General features: G+C 43.4%; 1 protein-coding gene and 1 non-coding gene across 2 annotated transcripts in view; one reads left to right on the forward strand and one right to left on the reverse strand.

Annotated features, from left to right (window-relative positions):
• The window catches only part of LOC132820111 (A-kinase anchor protein 17B-like), a 35,789-nt gene extending 22,390 nt beyond the window's left edge, over positions 1-13,399 (reverse strand). The window contains exons 1-2 of the mRNA XM_060832035.1: positions 13,237-13,399; positions 12,987-13,122 (exon numbers count right to left, since the gene is read on the reverse strand). The gene's annotated coding sequence lies outside the window, so the exon portion shown is untranslated. The remainder of the gene's footprint in view (positions 1-12,986; positions 13,123-13,236) is intronic.
• Positions 13,400-14,898: 1,499 nt separating this feature from the next.
• Positions 14,899-15,114, forward strand: LOC132820547 (small nucleolar RNA U3). The gene has a single exon (XR_009645211.1). It is a non-coding gene; the product is annotated as a small nucleolar RNA U3 (small nucleolar RNA).
• Positions 15,115-16,039: the final 925 nt, after the last annotated feature.

A 16,039-nucleotide genomic window follows, 5' to 3' on the forward strand; every position in this document is an offset into this window, starting at 1 on the left:
CTACATGTTGAGGGACGCGCTGAAGCTTGGGGCAGCTGCCGCCAAGGCACGGTGGGGAAAGACCACTGTGTAACATCTGCCTGCCTCAGAAGAACAGGGGGCTCACGCAGTAAGTGGGCTCCGCTGATGCCTCATGAATTAATATATGAATGATTAATTCCAATCTCTGTATGTAAAGCAATGCAATGTGTGCATAAGAATGGCATGACCGATTGTAGAGCTATAGATATCCAAATAATTTTATGAATAAAGTATATTTTGAAATTTTTTTTAAAATCCCAAACTAGGAGAGTCCCCAGTTGCCTGCAGTTGCCTCATATCTATCCAAATCATTCCTATTCATGTGTTTACCCAAATGCCTTTTAAACATTATAACTCCACCTGCATCCACCACTTCCTTTGGCAGTGCATCCCACACACTCGCCACTCTGCGTAAAACAGTTGCCCCACATGTTCTTTTTCAAATATCCTCTCACCTTAAAAATATGCCCCATTGATTTGAACTCCCCCACCCTAGGGGAAAAAAAAACCTTTGCTATTCACTTATCTATGCCCTTCATGATTTTATAAACCTCTATAAGGTCACCCCATAATCTCTGACGCTCCAGTGAAAACATGTCTCAACCTATTCAGCCTATTTTTATATCTCAAACCTTCCATTTCCAGCAACATCCTGGTAAATCTTTTCTGAATCCTCTCCAATTTAATAATATTCTTCCTTTAGCGAGGCACTCAGAACTGCACACGTACTCCAGAACAGGCCTCACCAATGTCCTTTAGAAATTCAACATGATGTCCCAACTCCTATATTCAAAAGTTTGAGCAATGAAGGCAAGCATTCTAAATGCCTTCTTAACTACCCTGTCTAACTGCAGCACAAATTTCGAAGAATTATGTACCTGAACCCCTAGGTCTCTCTGTTCTACAACACTAGCCAGGGCCCTACCATTAATTGTATAAGTCGGGACTTTGTTTGTTTTATCAAAATGCAATACCTCACATTTACCCAAATTAAACTCCATCTGCCACTCCTCAGCCCATTGATCAAAATCTCTTTATAATGTTAGATAACCTTCTACACTGTCCCCAATTTTGGTGTCACCCACAAACTTACTAACTATGCTTCCTATATTTTCATCCAAACTGTTTATACAAATGACAAAGAAAAGTGGACCCAGTACCGATCCCTATGGAACACTGCTGGTCCAGACACTCCCTCTATCTCCTACTTGTATCCAATTAGCAAGCTCGCCCTGAATCCCATGTGATATAACTTTACTAATTAGTCTACCAAGCGGAACCTTGTCAAAGGCTTTTCTAAAATCCATATGAACAAGATCTACCACTCTACCCTCATCAATGGAACATAAAACTGTTCAGCACAGGAACCAACCCTTCAGCCCATGACATTGTGCCAATCAGGATGCCAAATTAAACTGATCCATTCTACCTACCTATGATCCATATCTCTCCACTCCTTGCATAATCATGTGCTTATCCAAAAGCTTCTTAAGTGTCCCCAACGTATCTCCCTCCACCACCACCCATGGCAGTGCCTTCCACAGTCCTACCACTCCCTGTGTAAAATACTTGCCCCTCACATTTCCTTTGAACTTTCCCCCTCTCACCTTAAATGCATGGCCCCCAGTTTTAGACATTTCAACACTAGGAAAAAGTTTCTGACCATCATCTCATAATTTTAGAGACTTCTATCAAGTCTCCCCTCAGCCTCTGCCACTCCAGAGAAAACAACCTGAGTTTTTCTAGCCTGTCCTTATAGCTCACACCCTCTAATCCAGGCAACATCCTGGTAAATCTCTTCTGCACCCTCTCCAAAGCCTCCACATCCTTCCTGTAATGTGGTGACCAGAATTAAATGTGATACTCTTAAGCATGGCCTCATCAAAGTCTTATAAAACAGCAACATGACATCCTGACTCTTGTACTCAATTCCCCGACAAATAAAGGCAAGCATGCCATATGCCTTCTTTATCACCCTATCTACTTGCGTGGCCACTTTCAGGGAGCTATGGACTTGAACCCCAAGATTCCCAACAATGCTGTTCTGGGTCCTGCCATCAACTGTATACTTTTCCTTAACATTTGATGTCCCAAAACGCAGCACTCCACAGTGACATTTCTCAGTCCATATCTGCAACTGAGCTACATCCCATTGTATCCTTTGAAAACCTTCCACACTATCCACAACTCCACTGACTTTTTATTGCCTGTAAACTTACTAACTCACCCATCTACATTTTCATCCAAGGTATCTATATATATCACAAACAGTAGAGGTCCCAGTACTGATCCCTGCGGGACACCACTAGTCACAGATCACTAGCCTGAAAAACACCTTTCCACCACTACCCTCTGCCTTCTATGGGCAAGCCGATTCTGAATTCACGTAGCCAAGTCATCATGGATCCCATGAATTTTAATTATCTGATGAACCTACAGTGAGGGATCATATTGAAAGCCTTACTAAAATCCATGTAAAAAACATCTACTGCTCTACCCGCATCAATCACTTCCATCACCTCCCTGAAAAATTCAATCGAGTTAGTAAGACATGACCTGCCCTGTACAGAGCAATGCTAACTGTCCCTAATTAGACCATGTTTTTCAAAATGCATATAAATCTTATCCCTCCAACAAGAATTGTCCACAAAATCTTCTCAACCATCGATGTGAGACTCATTAGTCTATAGTTTCCTGGATTATTCCTATTTCCCTTCTTGAATAGAGGAACATTAGTTACTCACCAGTCCTCCGGGACCTCTCCAGTGGCTAATGAGGAAACAAAGATCTTGGTCAAGGCCAAACTTTTTAGTTACTTCCTCAAAAACCTCAATCAAGTTTATGAAACATGATTTTCCTTGTACAAAGCTAAGCTGACTATCCTTAATCAGTCCTTGCCTCTCCAAATACATGTAAATTCTTTCAGAATCACCTCCAACTATGTACCCACCAAGTTTGTCAGGCTCACAGGCCTATAGTTTCCAGGCTTTGCTTACAGCCTTTCTTAAGTAAAGGCACTTCATTAGCCATCCTCCAATCCTCTGGCACCTCACCCGTGTTTATAAATGATACAACTATTTCTGCTAGAGACCCGCAATTTCCTCCTTAACTTCCCTGGGATACACTTGATTAGGTACTGGAGATTTAGAGTCATAGAGTTATAGAGATGTACAGCACAGAAACAGACCCTTCAGTCCAACCTGTCCACGCCGACCAGATATCCCAACCCAACCTAGTCCCACCTGCCAGCACCCAGCCCATATCCCTCCAAACCCTTCCTATTCATATACCCATTTTTCCACCTTTATGTTTTCTATACCTCCTGCACTTCCTCTTTTGTAATGTGAACTGTTTTCAAAACATCAATATTTATTTCCCTGAGTTCTCTAGCCTGCATGTCATTCTCCACAGCAAAAATGGGTGCAAGACATTCTTTCGTATCTCTCCCATCTCCTGAGAAACGCCTCATTGGTCTTTAAGGGGCCTGATTCTATCTCTAGTTGCTGTTTTGGTCTCAATGTACTTGTAGAATCTCTTTGGATTATCCTTAACCTTATCTGCCAAGACTACCTCATATCTCTGCTTTCCTGATTTTCCTCTTGAGAAGGGCCCTACACTTGTGATACTCTTCAAGACATTCAGTTGATTCCAGTTGTCTTTATCTAATATGTGACACTTTCTTCTTCTTGACCAGATCCTTAAAATCTTTATTCATCCATTGTTCCCTACTCTGATCAGCATTACCCTTCAGTCTAACAGGAATGTAATGTCCCTGAACTCTTGTCCTTGCATATTTGAAAGACTCCCACTAATCAGTCATGCCTTTGCTGCAAACAGTATAATCCAGTAAACTTTTGATGATTCTTGTCAAAATTTCCCCTTCTCCAATTAAAAACTTTAACTTTTATGGAAAGCTTATCCTTTTCCATAACTATTTTAAACTAATAGTATTATGATTACTAGTCTCAAAGTGTTCCCCTATTAAAACTTCAGTCCCTTGCCTTGCCTTATTTTCCAACAGAAGGTCCAAGTTTTGTTCTTTCTCTAGTAGATAATTTACAATCGATAAAGACACTTTTCTTGAACAAATTCCTCACCATTCAAGCCTTTAATACTACGGCAGTCCCAATCAATGTTTGGAAAATTAAAATTGTCTCCTGTTACAACCCTATTATTCTTGCATACATCTGAGATCTCTCTCCATATATACTCCTCAGTTAGCCTAGGACTGTTGGGGGGCCTATAATACAATCCCCTCAAGACGATCACCCCTTTCTTATTTCTAATTTCCACCCACTGGACGATTCCTCAGAAATATCCTCTTTGATTACAGTAATAATGTTTTCCTTAATCAAAAACACATTCCTCTTTTTCTCTTGCCCCCCTTTCTATCCCTCCTACAGCATCTAAAATGTAGAACACTGAACTGTCAGTACTGTCCTTCCCTTAGCTATTACAATTTTCTGTAATAGCTGTGAGATCCCACCCAGGTCAAAATCCTGGAACTCTCTCCTGGAACAGCACTGCGGGTGTATCTACAGCACCTGGACTGCAACAGTACAGGAGGGCAGCTCACCAACCCCTTCCCAAGGACAATGAGGGAGGGCAATATATTCCAGCTTGCTAGTGACATCCACACTTCCAGTATGATAACTTACCCTCTGGGAATGAGTAAGAGCTCACGGTGTAATTTCCCCCCCCCCCCACCCACGAACTGATAAGTTCATCCTTCAGCCAAAGGGGAAAGAATAACATAATCATCAGGCTGGCACAGCAGAAAGTGCTGTTCTAGAAGTGACGCTACCTTTCCATTCAACCTGATTCTGGCACAGCTTGAGGTTGACACTAATTGGCAGAATTAGCAGTGTCACACCACTTGCCAGCACAAATACAATTGACATTGCTGAACATATATTTGCCTCAGAGAAAGTGAACATAAAGGCAGTAAAGAAAGGTCATAAAAATAATAGATGATTAATTGACTTCGATGGAGAATGGGAAGAAATAGGAGAGCAGTATTCCAATTGCAGTACCATGCTGCCAGTGTCTGGAATGGTGCCTGAGAATGAAATCCCTTTAGTAATCTCTACACGTTCGCAGTCAGTGTTTTGCTTTCTTTCTGGCACTGTCATAATGGACTGAATGGTCTCCATCTGTGAGGTGTCATTCTATGATCGTAAATTGAACATTGTCACTGCACTTCCTCATTCCCAAGTCGACGGTACAAACCAAAACATCAAGTTGCAAGAGATGTACATTGAAGCAATCCTTCAGGAACATATGATTCTATGACGTCCAACCAGTGGGGACCTCTTAAATTGTCAAACCTGGCTGCCTGCGATTCAGCAGTAAAGCTGAAACCGGACTCTCTTTTTTTAGCTTTTAATGAATGAACAATGTTATGATGTGGACTGCAACATGACGCAGCTGCATACAGTCCAGAATGTGGCAGAGATTTCAATTTGCGAGCAAGTTGGAGACTTCACTTAAAAGAAGCTTTTATTTCAAAGGGAATGTAGCATTAAAGTCAACAAGTTCTGCTGAAACCATAAAAGGCATGAGCCTGACCACAGCCAGAACACTATGGCCAAAACAGAAATTGCTGGAGAAATTTCAGAAGAGTCTGTTCAAAAGAAGGGTCACTGGACTCGAAACGTCGACTCTGCTTCCTCACCACAGATGCTTCCAGAGCTGCTCTGATTCCCCAGCAATTTCTGCTTTTGTTTCAGACCTGCACCATCTGGCATTCTTTGTTACATTTAAGATGAGAACACTATGAACAGTTTTGATCCCCTAACCTCAGAAAAGATGTAACCGTATTAGGCAGTCCAGAGATGGTTCACCAGGTTGACTCTGGTCATGGAGGGATTTTCTTACAAGAAGGGGTTGAGTAGAGTGGGCTTGTGCTCAATGGATTTTGAAACAATGAGAGGTGACCTGACTGAAACGTATAAGATTCCTAGAAGGCTTGGCAGAGCAGATGCTACGTGTGGGAAGTCTAGGACCAGAGGGCATGATTCCAGAGTAAAGGGTCACCAAGTTAAGATAAAGATGAGGATTTGTTTTCCCTCAGACACTAGTGAATTTGTGGAACTCTTCACTGCAGAGGGCTGTTCAGGCTGGTTCATTAAGTATATTCAAGACAGACTCTCAGGCACAGAGAAACAAGGATTATCAGGAAAAGTGGTGGCATTGAGGATTATCAGATCAGCGAAGATCCCCTTCAATGGCAAAGCAGACTTGATATACTGAATGGCCCTACTCCAGCTCCTACATCGTACGCTCTTCTAACAATGAGCACTAGTGCTGGAAATCTAAAATAATAGGAGAATGCTAGAAGCATCCAGCCACCCCCACAAAGGGTAAAATAAACAGTTAAGTGTGAATTTTGAGTTGGGACCATTCAACTGAACGCACAAATGCTACAAATACTGTCCGGGATCCCTGAACCTTATACTGCTCTACAATCCAGACAGCTGACACATTCAGCAACTGACCAACCGAGAGAGCCACTAATCCTTCCCTCACTAGTGAGAAAGTGTTTGGCTTTCAGCTGACATCAACGCAGCTGATGCTCGAAACTCAAGTGTCAGAGAAATCCCAGTTAATAACCGCCAGCTCATCACTGCATGGTGTCTTCTGCTAAACAGCTGTACCATCTGTCTGTATGGGACTCTTACATTAGATTCAAGGCACCTAATTTTCTCTCAATTTGATCTCAGTTGTAACAATGTGACACTGCTTCTTTTAAAAGACTCAGCCACATAAATAAATCCAATGAGGAATTCAACAGAAAGAATGCTTAGAATGTGCAGCCCGCTACTGAAATGCAGTGGTTGGGACAAAACAAACAGAGACATTGAAGGGGATGAGATAAATGTGAGAGAGAGAAAGGAAAAGAAGGACATGCTGATTGGATTAGAATGAAGAGGGTGGAAAGATGCACATTTGGAACATTGACATGTTGGGCTGAATGGCCTATTTGACTTGTGGAAACTCTCAGTAATTCTACATAATAAAAGGGCCTAGATTTCCATTTGCAATACAATTTATCTTCAAAATCCATCACCAACTGAGCACTTAATGTGAATATATATAACAATATTATAGGATAGTGAAGAAGGCATTTGGTATGCTTTCTTTTATTGATCAGAATATTGAGTACAGGAGTTGGGAGGTCATGTTGTGCCTGTACAGGACATTGGTTAGGCCACTGTTGGAATATTGTGCGCAATTCTGGTTTCCTTCCTATCAGAAAGATGTTGTGAAGCTTAAAAGGGTTCAGAAAAGATTGACAAGGATGCATCCAGGGTTGGAGGATCTGAGCTACAGGGAGAGGCTGAACAGGCTGGGGCTGTTTTCACTGGAGCGTCGGAGGCTGAGGGATGACCTGGTAGAGGTTTACAAAATTATGAGGGGCATGGATAGGATAAATAGACAAAGTTTTTTCCCTGGGGTCGGGGAGTCCAGAACTAGAGGGCATAGGTTTAGGGTGAGAGGGGAAAGATATAAAAAGGCCTAGGAGGCAACTTTTTCACACAGATCCCCCTCAATGGCGAAGCAAACTCGATATACGGAATGGCCCTACTCCAGCTCCTACATCATATGCTCTTCTAACAATGAGCACTAGTGCTGGAAATCTAAAATAATATGAGAATGCTAGAAGCATCCAGCCAGCCCCACAAAGGGTAAAATAAACAGTTGAGTGTGAATTTTGAGTTTGTGTATGTGTATGGAATGAGCTGATGTGGTGGAGGCTGGTACAAATGCAACATTTAAGAAGCATTTGGATGGGCATATGAATAGGAAGGGTTTGGAGAGATATGGACCGAGTGCTGGCAGGTGGGACTAGATTGGATTGGGATATCTGGTCAGCATGGATGGGTTGGACTGAAGGGTCTGTTTCCAAGCTGTACATCTCTATGACTCTATGAGTCCTGAGGTGTGATTCCTAAGCTCTACTGACTTAATGGATCTCAGTCAATGCCATCGAGTCTCGCTCAGTGGTCTTACGGGCTAAGAAAACAAAGAAGTAACAACCAAGACTGTTATTACTCACTGCCCAGGGACTCCCTGTCATAAAGTGTAAGTGGATCAAGCTCAAGTGGCAAAATGGTCCTGGACGTTTATTTCACATGTTGCTCACAGCATCTTTTTCATTGATTTCCTAAAAGGTAGAAAGAGGCCATTCGGCCCATCAAGTCTGCACTGACCCTCTGAAGAGCATCCCAGTCCCTCCCTATCCCTGCAATGCCAGATTTCCCATGGCTAATTCACCTAGCCTGCACGTTCCTGAATACTATGGGGCAATTTAACATGGTCAATCCACCTGACCTGCACACCTTTGAACTACGGAGGAAACTGCAGCACCCGGAGGAAACCCACACAGACCATCACCTGAGGCTAGATTCAAACTCGGGTCCTTGGTGCTGTGAGGCAGCAGTGCTATCTACAGAGCCACTCTGCTGCCCATTTTTTCAAAGCAGATTTGACAGGTTGAATGGACTACTCCTGTTCCTATGCTGCCATAAGTCAAGATGGTAAGTGCCGTTGGATGGGAAACGCAGGTGCTGGCGTTTCCATGTATCTGGTACAATTTTCTTCTAGATGGTAGCGGTTGTGGGTTTGAAAGGTGCTATCTAATGGAACCTTGGTGAAATTCTGCAGTGCATTTTGTACACACTGCTGCAATTGAGCCTCTGTCCTTGACCCCATTGTGATTATACCAGAAGCAGGTTAACTTTGATGGCCAACACCACCAGTGCAATTCAATCCACATTCTGCCACAGCTGGGATTGAAGAAATGGAAGGGGAGTTCCAAGTTCCTAGCCTGTCAGAGTTTTCAGTGTGGGCTGGTGGTCAGTCCCTCACTGAGAGCTTCAGTGAGCCTTCACTATGGTTTTAAGACCCCACAATGTCTCAAACCCCAGCCCTCCAACCTCCTTGTCCTTGCCTGCTATCTTTGTATCCAATGAGACTCCTAAACATTGCCAATTCCTGATCCATCACCATACACCTCTGTTCTGGGATTCCATCCACAGGTTGGAGTGCAGGTTCATAGTTCCTTGAACGTGGAGTCCCAGGTAGATAGGATAGTGAAGAAGACATTTGGTATGCTTTCCTTTATTGATCAGTGCACTGAGTATAGAAGAGAGTCGCGAGTATGTTGCTGGAAAAGCGCAGCAGGTCAGGCAACATCCGAGGAGCAGGAGAATCGGCGTTTTGGGCATAAGCCTTTCATCAGGAATGTTAAATATAGAAGTTGAGATGTCATTTGCGGCTGTACAGAACATGGTTAGGCCACATTTGGAAGACTGCATTCATTTCTGGTCTCCATGCTATAGGAAGAATGTTGTGAAACTTGTAAGTGTCCAGAAAAGACTTAAAAGGATGCTGCCAGGGTTGGGTGGTTTGAGCTATAGGAAGAGGCTGAATTGGCTGGGACTATTTTCCCTGGAGGGTTGGAGGCTGACGGGTGACCTTATAGAGATTTATAAAATCATGAAAGGGCATGGACAGGGTGAATAGACAATGTCTTTTCCCTGGGATGGGGGAGTCCAGAACCAGAGGGCATAGGTTTAGCGTGAGAGGGGAAAGATATAAAAGGGACCTAAGGGGCAACTGTTTCATGCCGAGGGTGGTGCGTGTATGGAATTAGCTGCCGGAGGAAGTGGTGGAGGGTGCTACAAATACAACTTTTAAAAGGCATCTGGTTAGTTTTACGAATAGGATGGGCTTCGGAGGATATGGGCTTAATGCTGTCCAATGGGACCAGATTAAATAAGGATACATGGTCAGCATGGATGAGTTGGACTGAAGGGTCTGTTCCATGCTGTACAACTCTATGACTCTAATCAAGAAGGATGGAAATTCTCGAATGTTTCTCAGCAACCTGTTGAGAGATATCATTACACATCTCTGGAGCAGGTGGGACTTAAACCTGGATCTCCTTGGATGGGAATTCCACCTGAAATCTCTGACTTGCCAATTGTTCGCTAATTGGCTGCAGGTCTAGATTAGCGTGGTGCTGGAAAAGCACAGCAGGTCAGGCAACATCCGAAGAGCAGGAAAACCGACGTTTTGGGCAAAACCTTCACCAGGACGGGTTTTTGCCCAAAACGTCGATTTTCCCGCTTTTCAGATGCTGCCTGACCTGCTGTGCCTTTCCAGCACCACTCTAATCTAGACTCTGATCTCCAGCATCTGCAGTCTTCACTTGTGCCTATTTGGCTGCAGGTAACTAACGCTCCCCTCAGAAGTCTTCCTCAGCCCCTCATGTCCCAATGACCTTCAGACAAATGGAGGCAGGGGATCAGGCACTTCATATAGTCCACCTTAATAGGTCTATTCAACTGCCCTGGCAATCTACCCCATTCCGAAAAGAAGTGGATTACCACTGCATTCCTAAGGACAATAAGGGAGGGGTAATAAATGCTGGCTGGTTTAGCCAGTGAACAAATAAACATCCTTTTATTCACTCTACATTAGATCTGTAAACAATCTCATGCGATAAGAGCATATTGCAACAATGTCAATGAAGATTCACAAGGAAGAGGATCATTGGAGCTGCAGCATGTCAGAAAATCTGCATTCCCAATGCAGATATTATAATAAGTTTCCAACACATTATCTCCTGTGAGGAAACAACTTATCAAAATTACAGTGTGTACAACAGGATATGCAACAGGATGTCAGGCTCATTTGTAACACTTTTGACAATATGAAACAGATCCAAAACTTGTACAACAGTACACACAGGAATAACACACTTGAAAACATTTGGTACAATGTCCATTATCTATGCTTCAAAAATATCTCATTGCAATGCAACTTAATTTAATTCCCTTAGATCAATGCATAACTGAATCCTTCCATTAGTAAGCATGATATTAATACTTCTTTAGTTTTTTTTATTGGGTTTCACTTCTATTTTAATACTATTGGGATTTAAATCTGAAATGTTATTCCAATTTAAGATTCAATTGTTAGATGAAAGTAATATCTACTCATTGTGCAATCTGTTTACAAAATATGTAACACGGTATATCATATTGTCGTTTAGAAAAGGCTATAAGTCTATTTTCTTTTTGGTTCTGGTGATTTCAGTTGTTACATTTCCCACTCTAACAAAATTCAATTGGTAATTGATATAAGTAGTTTGCTGTATTTTTTTTCGAAGGTAGACAGCAAATGCATAAAGAGCAGAAAAGAGTGAAACAGTCCATTGAACTTGTGTCAAAGCAATCGCCAACTGTTCCTAAACTTATTAACAGTTGTATATTCTTCAACAGTTGTTTAGTTACTGCAGCAACAGTAATTACCTATGTTATAGGACTTCAAAATCATTGTCAATAATGTTAATCTAAAAATGTCTATGCTACACATAACAGTTACGGCATTAGTTGTGACAATAATCAAGACAGCAAAAAAAGACAAATTTCCAAAGCATTCTATCAATTATCTTGCAAGAATTAAAACTTGATCCCAATTTAAACAATAATAATGTAAACATTGTAAAGTTTAGTAGTTTAGTCCTACTCAACCCTGAGCAGGCTGCCCTCTCATTTCAGAGGGAGATGACTGGTGGTTGTTTAATCTGAGGGTCACTGCATCTCAGGTAAGGGGAGAGCTGGTGAAGGACAGTCGTGGGAACTAAAACCATGATATTCGCAACACACTGCATCAAAAATCAGCCATCCAGCCAATTGAGCTAACTGACTTCAAGTGATAGTGAAACAAAAACAGAATTTGCTGGAAAAGTTCAGTAGGTCTGGCAACATCTGTGAAGGTAAATGAGAGTTAATGTTTTGGGTCTGAAATATTAACTCCTATTTCCCTTCACAGATGCTGTCAGACTTGCTGAACTATTCCAGCAACTTCTGTTTTTGTTTCTGATTTATAGCATTCACAGTTTATAGAATTCCTACAGTGTGGAAACAGACCCTTTGGCCCAACAAGTCCACACCAACCCTCTGAAGAGCAATCCACCCAGACCCATTGCCCCCACCCTATATTTACCCCGGACTAATGCACTTAACCTACACATCTCTGAACACTATGGGGCAATTTAGCAAGGAGAAAGTGAGGACTACAGATGCTGGAGATCAGAGCTGAAAATGCGTTGCTGGAACAGCGCAGCAGGTCAGGCAGCATCCAAGGAGCTGGAGAATCGACGTTTCGGGCAGGAAACAATTTAGCATGGCTACTTCACCTAACCTGCACACCTCTGGATTGTAGGAGGAAACTGGAGCACCCGGAGGAAACCTGCACAGACACGGAGAGAATATGCAAACTCCACACAGACAGTCGCCCAAGGCTGGATCGACCCAGGTCCCTGGCGCTGTGAGGCAGCACTGAACCATTGTGCCGCCCAATGAGCTGGATGTAATTTTGCTCACTGAGCTGGAAGGTTTGTTTTATTCCCAAATAATTTTGAGCTGGCTTTAACTAAATATTTACAGATGTCACATAAGCCATTCCGGGTAGATGGGATGGCAAAATACAGTAGTGTACAAAGAACTGCAGATAATGACATGCACACAATTTGGATGAGTTTACCAGTTATTTTTTATTCCTTTTCCTGATTTGGACATCCGACTGGCAATGGGAGCTGCGTATTCTCAAGAACTTGGTTGAACTGGCTATAAATGGTGCACCTTGAGTCGGCAGAGACAATATTGTGCCTCTCTTGATTCGTCAAATACACACTTAAATTGACTTCTGGAAAAGCAACTAAGCCATTCCATCAACATTACCTGTCTAATTCAGGGGCACGGAAGGCAACAGGAGATATCATACTCCCAGCCTGGGTGAGACCATATGTACTGACCAGACCGAGTGGGTTCATTCACTCACTGGGCCAAGGGGAGAGAACCCTTTCTGTCGCGATTTAAACCAACGTGCATGCACAAGCGCCCACAGCAGGCAGGATAAATGACCACACCATGTTGCAGTATTAGAGATACCTTTGTACGACTTGCCTGAGCCAGGAGCAAGGCCTGTCCCTCATACTGAACTCCCCTCGTTCACTCGGCTGGGCATGATTCACGACGCACAACTTCCACTCAATGTTGTTTCACACAGCCTGGCATCGAGCGAGCTCTGGCCACACACACAAAAAAAAGAAACATTAACGTTCTTTCTTCAAATAATAAAACAAAACTGGTGGGAAAATGTTAAGTCCGTGAGCGCAGAGCTCCGCACAAACGCCCCCACTTATTGTGCCTGTTAATATCTGAACTTCATCCTCGGCCGCTTCCGCCAGCAATCAGCGACCAACTTGTGCCGCCTTCTGCAAAATAAAACGGAACCTTCCAGCTGATTCCCAACAAGCAGAGACGGGGGAGAGAGAAAGAGAGAGAGAGAGAGAGATACAGCCAGAAACTCCCCAGCTGGTAACACTGAGCAAGCGCAGCTTCTCCCTCCTCCTGGCTCTCTCCAGTGGAGACAGACGCTGTGTGGACACAAGGACGTGTCAGAGTGTCCTCAGACCTGCTGACAGCAGTATTACCACAGCACCAAACAACAACAAGATGTGGGAATCAGAAAGCTTCCCGATCAGATCTGGAGTCAGGCACACTCTCTCCTGCTTTGTTTGTGTGTTGCATGGAGCCCTTTGCTGAGTCCATCAGGAAGGATGCAAGTCTGAGGAGAAGGGGGGATGGGGAACTATTCCAGGCAGCAGAGCCCTGCAGATCAAAGCTTCCTACTACACGTCGTCATTTTCCGCCCCATCTGCTGTCAGTCAGTTCATGGATTCATGAGCATCTGGGAGCCAAGGTAAATTGAGGCAAGAGCGAAGCCATATTCTTTGTGAACTGGGCCAACTACCCTTTATTCCCTTCACTGTCAGGACAGGCTACCTGCAGGTGCTAGGAGTATGATTCAGAGGGGCCGGGTTATGCGCAAAATCTTGGGGATTACCAATGTGAGGCAGAAACTGGGTTTTTGGGAGCCCCGCCCCCTCTCCATTGTGGGTAAAAACCTGGCCATCAGATGTGAGGCAGTCTTGCTGTTGTATGTGGCAGAGGTCTGTTCCTGGGCCACACACTGAGGCAAACATTGACAATGGCTAAAGGACCATCAGTTTGGTGAAGGCACTCTTTGGTTGTCCCAAAACTTGTTGGTCTTCCAGTATAGTATCTCAACCTAGTGTTGCAGACTGGCACGTTCCAAGGTCCAGGACTTATTGCTGAGGGACGCACTAAATGTTGGAGCTGTTGCTGTCAAGGCACAGTGGGGAGAGGCCACACTCTCAGGTCTTTCTGAAAAATTTACATGGGAGACCGGTCAATTTCAGGACCCTCCTAATGCTGCAAATATATGCAAATATTATCTTGTACTAGTAAGAATTGCCTTGGGCTTGTTTGCTGGGTAGAGTCACACTGCAATGTTTCTTTATCTCTCAAGACGAAACAGCACAGGATATGTATTGTATGTAAGATATTTTTGCAAATAAAGTATGCATTTGAAATAAACAGAAACGTTTTGGGTCTGTGTGATTTGCTCTTCAGAGGGTCTCTATGTGCATTGTAGTGATTCTGTGAATCTATGACTTATGAAGGAACTGTACAATATCACCATGAGTCATGAACCTGGAAGTGATGTCACGTGACACTGCCTGCTAATTTATGGTGATACATTTGTAACATTTGATTGGTCAATTGCATAGATTATGGTAATTAGAGTTTGTCAATCAGTTGATTTCAATGTAATAGCTCAAACACAAACCAGTTTCTGTGTATATAATTTGTAATATAATGTAAAGTAAAGGCTTTGCAATAACATGAATGACAAAATGGATGCGTTTGAAGCCTAAGCCCTAACTGTGATGTGTGTGTGTGCAATTGGCATGTGAATGAGAGTGGGTTATTAGTTAAGACTATACTCTTAGGGATCATTTCTATAGTTTTTTCCTAGAGAAGTGGGTTCTTGAGTGTGTGGTTTCACCAACCATGAGGAGGATTAATAGTGTTCTCTTCTGAGCAGGAAGTTGGCAGTGAGTGTTGCTTTTAGTAGTTGCCTATTGCCATTGATGATTGTTCCTTCTTTCTTGTGGGGAGAGTTGGAGGAAGAGAACACAGTCTGAGTGGTTGGTTTATAGGAGCTCAAAAGAAAGGTTCTGTCTTTGTTATCAGTTCTGAGTAAGCTAAATAGTAGGGCTGGGCCTATACGGGCCCTTCAAAACTGCCAGAGCAGGAGTACAGTAACTCACTCAGCTTCCACCCAAGGATCTAAAGTCAATCAAGGTGTTGTGGCAGTGGGGTGCAGTGTGGAACAGCTCCAGAAGGAAACAGCATCCAGAAACACGTCCCTCACAAAGTTATATGTTATGTTCTCCCCGTGTCAGCGTGGGATTCCTACCACTAACCAAAAATGTGCAGCTTAGGTGAATTGGCCATTGTGATCATGGATGTGCAAGTTAGATGCATTAGTCAGGGGCAAATATAGGGTAGGGCATCAGGTCTGTAAGGGTTGCTTTTCGTCAGGTCATTGTTGGGCCGAAGGGCCTGTTTCTGCACTGGAGGGATTCTTTTGCTCCAGACCCCACGTTGTGGAACAGGATAAGCTGTGTTTGTGTTTCTTCTTCCAGCGAGTGCACCAGCAGCCTGACGGTGAAAGATGGCTCAGTCATATCATCTCACTCTGACACCCTGAGGATCAGCAAATTGTTTTATACCAGACTATATGATATACAGCCCACAGGCAGCGCAGCCTCCCAGTCGGTCCTGTTCTCTAACATGGAGAGATCTGAGACACAGCTGGGGCTAGGGACTGGATGAGCCATTATCTCTGGATGAGTTGACCGAGGCCCTTGAGTCCCTCGAAAAGAATGAAACTGCCGGAAGCGACAGTTTCCCAGCCGAGTTGCATTCGGACCTGTGCGACTTCAGGACTGCTGGAGGTGTACGCTTCTGTCAGTTACCATGTGCAAATTCACGGGGAAAGGTAGTATCACCCTCACCCATAAGCAGGAGGGGGAGAGGACGGAAATTACAAATTGGTAAAAACAATGACT

The sequence above is a fragment of the Hemiscyllium ocellatum genome, chromosome 11, assembly GCF_020745735.1.
Source record: "Hemiscyllium ocellatum isolate sHemOce1 chromosome 11, sHemOce1.pat.X.cur, whole genome shotgun sequence".
Classification (NCBI taxonomy): Eukaryota; Metazoa; Chordata; class Chondrichthyes; order Orectolobiformes; family Hemiscylliidae; genus Hemiscyllium; species Hemiscyllium ocellatum.